We start from the raw sequence: 5,991 nt of genomic DNA, 5'->3' as shown, positions 1-5,991 counted from the left end.
CCTGCTGCTCTAGACCAGAGGTAGCCAACCTGCGGGGCCATGGACCACTCTGCCACCTGGTCCCAACACCATGTCCTCTGGAGCTGCCTCTGCCATGGGTGTTTGTCTGGTGAAGTGGTTGGAAGTAGCTTGAGATTTGCTGGGAAATAATAACTCAGATGGCAATATTCTGCTCCTACTCCCAGCATTTCTGGGCTCTTGGAGAAGAGATGTGACCGTGCAGCAGATCTGGCTGTACAGAGAGGCTGGATCTGGAGGATCTGGTGAAGGTGGGTGGGCTCTGTGCACAGGAAACCTGGGCAGTGTTCTAGAGGATCACTCATTTGTGAGGATGCACTGACCAGTTAAACTAGGTTTAAAGCTGCTTTGAGTGACCTGAGGAAGACAAATCACGGAAGTGTTTGTTTCAGTTCCCTCTGCCCTTCACCTGTGCACATACATATTCCAACCTCAGCTTTTACTTCTTTCCCTCTACCTCAAATTCTTTAGTTATGAGTAACCTATCACTACTTCATTTTGACGATCTCACTCTGTATAAAATATGTTCATGCTCTCTTGAAAGCAGACCTGGGAAATCTCATGTTTTTCTGGTTTGTGAAGATCTTCCTGAAGACAGCTGTGTATGTTGTATGCTCTTTAAGCAGGAAGTAATTAAGCATCTAACCTGATGTCATACGTTATGCAGTGATGCACTCTGAAAGTTTGAGCAAAGCTGATTAGCCACAAGTTTGAAATGAGTGATTCCAAAACACGAAACAGATGTGCCCAATGATTAATATGTGGTGTGCCTTTTACCCCATTATTTCTACCATTATTATGCATCCAGGCTTTGATCACTGTGATTTTCTTAGAGTTGATGTTGGATCCTCCTCTGCAAAGTCTCATTCTGTTGTTTGGTTTATTCTACGGGTTTTCAGAAATGCCTTCACCATTGGTTCAGAAATACTACACTAAGTCAGGCACAGGCGTATTTACCTTTGTGTTGTCCCAACTTGCTTGCAGCAGAGCTAAGTAATGCAGGAGTCATCAGAAACCATTTGTGTCTGTCCTGTATCATCACTCCAAGCTGTGCTGCTAGCAAAAGGTTACTCCTCTGATGCTAACCCCACCGTGGGAAAATTGCCTAAATTGTCAGTGGAGACACCACCCAAGTGCACATGCCCTTGCAGATAAGATCTTGTGTGGCTTCCTGCACTTGGTGCTGTATATGGAAAGAATAGTCATTTTTAGATGAGACAGAGCCAATTGCATTCAAAACAAGTAGAGAGGATCAGGTATTGGTGCAGGGTGCTGTGGGCTTGTGTGTTCACTTCAAAACACTCCCTATTTTCCCATACTCTTGTTTTTGCAATCGCATGACTAGAAGAGTGGTCTGGTGCTTGTGGCCTGATTGCGTCAAGTTCGGGTGGGTTCCCCCCTCCTTTGGTCAATGCACCTACACACATTTTAGATATAGTTTAAGGTAGTATTGCCCAGCTTTGAATTCTTCCCCGTCCTCACCCACCCCTCCTTTGCTATATTTTTAATGTTTATCCTTGGGAAACAAAACTATTACAAAATGTCCAAATATGGTTTTCACTCTCACCATAATTAAATCAAAGAATGACCCAAAGCTTCTCGAGGACAATGAGAAGACTCATGAACTTCATGGGATTTGAATCAGGCAATGGGTCCTCACCTTTTCTCCTGTACTAAGCAGTGGTTTCATCATGTACCTGTCCCATGTACACTTGGAGGATGCAAGGCAAGAGAGCAACCTTTCCCACGTTTCTGTTATGATCTGGTGCAGGAAGGTGTTAATAGAGGTTAAACACTTTTATGTGTAGCAGTAATGTTAATTCTTTGCTGTTACTGCATTACATGCTGGAAACTCTCTATGTATGAAATGTGTTTTTGTGAAAAGGCCACTTGTACCACCAGTCAGGAATATACCAGTCAAGTGCTGGGTTCAGTTTTGGGCCCCTCACTCCAAGAAGGACATGGAGGTGCTGGAGCGTGTCCAGAGAAGGGCAACGGAGCTGGGGAAGGGTCTGGAGCACAAGTGTGCTGAGTTCCCTTGTGGCTGAGGGAACTGGGGGTGTTGAGCCTGGAGAAAAGGAGGCTGAGGGGAGACCTTCTGGCTCTGTCCAAGTCCCTTGGAGGAGGGTGGAGAGAGGTGGGGGTGGGTCTGTTCAACCAAGGAACAAGTGACAGGACAAGAGGAAACGGCCTCCAGTTGTGGCCAGGGCAGTTGAGATGGGATGTGAGGAAGAATTTCTTTGCTGAAAGGGTTCTGAGGCATTGGAAGGGGTTGCCCAGGGCAGTGGTGGAGTCACCTTTCCTGGTGGTTTTTGCAAGATGGGTAGACTTAAGGACATGGTTTAGATGTGGAATTGGCAGTGTTGGGTTCATGGTTGGACTCGATGATCTTAAAGGTCTTTTCTAACCGCTATGATTCTATGATTCTGTTCTATAACATGTTCTCTTTGTGGTTTGAGGGAGGGTGAGCAGACCCTGACAATCTGACAATACATGAGCATGCACCAGAGCTGCTCCATGTTCCTGCGTCATAGCTGGGTTTTTTGCTCTTTTCAATCAGCTGGTGACACGAGGGAGGTATCTGCTGCTTCAGACTTTTGTTGCCCTGCTGATCTAATCTGAGTCTGAGGATCTGCAGTTGGATTAACATGATTACCAGAGTCTTCCAGCACAATTTGGAGAATGCAGCACTGCCTATGGGGAAATGAGTGTTTCTTGATGGGGAGGGGGATTCTCACCGTCTCAGTTACAGCAAGCCGTCTGCCCCATTAAAGTGTTTGTTTTCTAACTACAAAATGAGTCTGCGAAGGAGGTGTTGCTTTTCTGGAGATCTTATCGTCTATAAACAGACTATTAAAAATAGGGTCGTTTTACACAAAACTTGTTTGTGGAGCGAAACAATTCAAAACATGATAATAACAAAACAAAATCTTAAAATAGCTCTAAGTTGAGACCACAGATGCAGCTGCCAAACACTTTCATCTTTATTACAGTTACTCATATCTCTTCTCTTATTATTCCTATTGTAAACACGCTGATTTTATCTAAGTTGTCCTGCTATTCAGCCAGCGAGCCCATGTAACTGCACCCTGTAATCCAGCCTGGTTGGTTGTTCTTTGGACCCAGGTCATGCATCTCCTTCCACCTTTGCCTTTGTGGATGGACGAGGCTGCTGCCCCGCTGCTGACCATGTTCCACTGTGGGAAGTTTCTGCCAGGAGCACAATTTATCTGACTGCTCTGTCACCTGCTTTAGCTGGATGATGTTAAAATGATGTTAAAAACCAGCTTGTGTGATTTGCTTGAAGATCCTCTGACCTGCAGTGGTGGTGGTGGTGGTGGTGTGAGCTGGCTCTGCCACAGCTGGGGTTGGAAGGTGATGTCTCTCCATGCTTTGGCTAAATGAATCCCAGGCTGGATGAAGCTTTGAGCAACCTGGTCTAGTGGAAGGTGTCCCTGCTGCTGGCAGGGGGGTTGGAACTGGATGAGCTTTAAGGTCCCTTCCAACCCAAACCAGTCTGGGATTCTATGATTTTATGATTCTATGAATATTCGTTGCTTTACACCCTTTGGTAAAGGGTAGAAGATACACCAAATAAACAAGGAGAACTTAACCTGACACGTGTGTGTTCATCTGATTGAGTCACCTGTACGGTTAATGGAGATGGAGATAAAACTCTGCCATTTAGATAAGAGTTCTGCAATTAGGTTAATCTGAACATGCATGTGAACATTAAAAAGCTATTAGGGAAACCATTGTATGCTTGCATATTAAAACTAACGGATTACTTGTTTAATAAAAGATACTAACGAGATCAAATGATTTTTGAGAGTTGCACGTTTGTGTTGGGTTTGGGGTTTTTTTTTGTTTGTTTTGTTTTTTAAATTCAGCAAACTGAGATAGATGGGAGGAAAATAAAACCAGCTACCAAAGCTTTGGAAGACCCAAAACCCTTCTTGAGGTCCAAAACAGAAGTAGCAACCTTCAACTTCTATACAAGTTGAAAATAATTACTCAGCTTGAACTTTATTATGTTAATCTGATAATTTGAGAGAAAAGGTATTTGATGCTTGTGGAACAGAGTAGCATGTTAACCTCTAAACAAGTGGAATAAAGTCTGGAGTGACAGAATGATGTGGTTGAAGTGTTAACTGGGCTGAGAAATCATATGTGCCTTTCTGTTCAGTACCTGGTTTAGTATCTTACAGTCACTGCATTTATGTTAGTTCCTGCTTCGGTCATTTAAAGCTCTTCTGTTGATTTCTTTTTTTGTGATGAAGCCTGAAACATCAGTGATGAAGCCTGGACCATCAGTTCATTTTGTGTTAAAAAAACCAAACAATATCCCCATCACCCTCAACAAATAAAATGAAATTTAAAAAACAAAACAAACAACCAAAACCGAACAACCTCCCCCAAAACCAAACCCAAACCAAACCAAGCAGGAAAAAAAAAATGTTTTCCCACTGCTAACTGGGTGTCTCTGTTCTTTCTGGACAGTGAGATTGAACAATTGGGCTTGTATGATGTGTGTTCATTATCTGCTTTTGTACACTCAGTCCTTCATGCAGGGGGTGAAATACACGCCTGAATTTCCCCGAAGGTAACGTAATCCACGGCTTCTGCTGTGAGCAGTGCTCGGATGAGCTCTTGGGTTTTGTCTGTGCTGCTTGGCTGGGTGTGCAGAACATGTGCTTTAGTCCTGAGTTACGTTGGGGTGTCATTGGAATGTTAGGAGAGATCAGAGAAAATGGGTTTCAAGGTGTCCTCCTGCCTCCACTGGGGTTATTTTCTCTCGTTGAATTTTTCTAGGAAGGTTTCATGCAGGTGAAGAGTAACGATGAGGTTTGTGTTTGCTTGGGGGGAACGCACATTTTTTACTCTATTATGTTTAGTTTACATATTCTAACAAATAACATGGTTCTAAAATGCAACTATTTTGACAAACAAAACCATCATTTTCATTATCTTTAAAAGCACAATCAATCACAGATAACAAGAGAAACCTGTTGAAGATCAGAGCTTTTCCTTTAAGCCCTAATGCATTGGTTTTGTCCTCGTCTGAATAAACAGGCATTTGTGAACCGAGTTGGTTACGTCCTCCATCCTGTTGTTGCTCAGCGTTGCGTACCTGCTGCAGTAGGATCAGAGATGTGTTTTCAAACACTGTTTAGAACCATTTTTGGGGAAATACAGCCTGACTTTGCAAAGGAATTAGAAGGACAGTTTACACAAAACATCCTTGTTACCTAGTTCACAGCTACGTCAGTACTAACACATAAACACTCTAGAAGGCTCCTTGCTCTTATTCCTCCATTTACTGGAACAATACATGGTATTACAGAAAGCCATTATATACTTATTCTGCATTTGAGATCCAAGTGTTCTTACACACTATAGAAATTAAACACTATTAACTGCTTAAAATCTTAATTATTTTATAAGCCTCCCAAGCAACGTGCAGTTAGATCTTAATACCTTTCTGTAATCACCAAGCTGGGACAGGCTAGACAGTGGCTGAACCAGTTCCCACAGTCTGAGTTACCGCAGTTCACCGGAGCAGAGTTTCCTCATCTGCAGAAGATACTGATTTGGAGTTAATTTGTGAACGTGGCAGGTCTTGGCTTATCAAAGATTTTATAGATACCACAAAAGGGAAAAATACAGTTCTTGCTGTCTTTCTGATTGTGGTGAGTCCTAGCACTTTCAGGGGTGTGGAGCTACACAGAAATTATGACAATTAAGGTCTCTTGATTTCAGGGTCTTTTAAATCTTGTGTTGCTTTCACAAAATGCAGACGTTTCACAAAATTTAAAAAGCACAGCAAGGTGATAAAGTTAACTCAGCAAGGTTTGGTGGGGCAGGTGTTTTTTTACAATTATATTGATAGAAATTATCCATCTTAGCTGATTTTGTCCAAACATTTTACTTTCTCTCTATCTCTGCCAGACAACTTGATCTTTAATTTTTACT

This window comes from Antrostomus carolinensis, unplaced genomic scaffold, assembly GCF_000700745.2.
Source record: "Antrostomus carolinensis isolate BGI_N321 unplaced genomic scaffold, ASM70074v2 scaffold17425, whole genome shotgun sequence".
In the NCBI taxonomy this organism is placed as follows: domain Eukaryota; kingdom Metazoa; phylum Chordata; class Aves; order Caprimulgiformes; family Caprimulgidae; genus Antrostomus; species Antrostomus carolinensis.
This window is presented reverse-complemented; position numbering follows the sequence as displayed.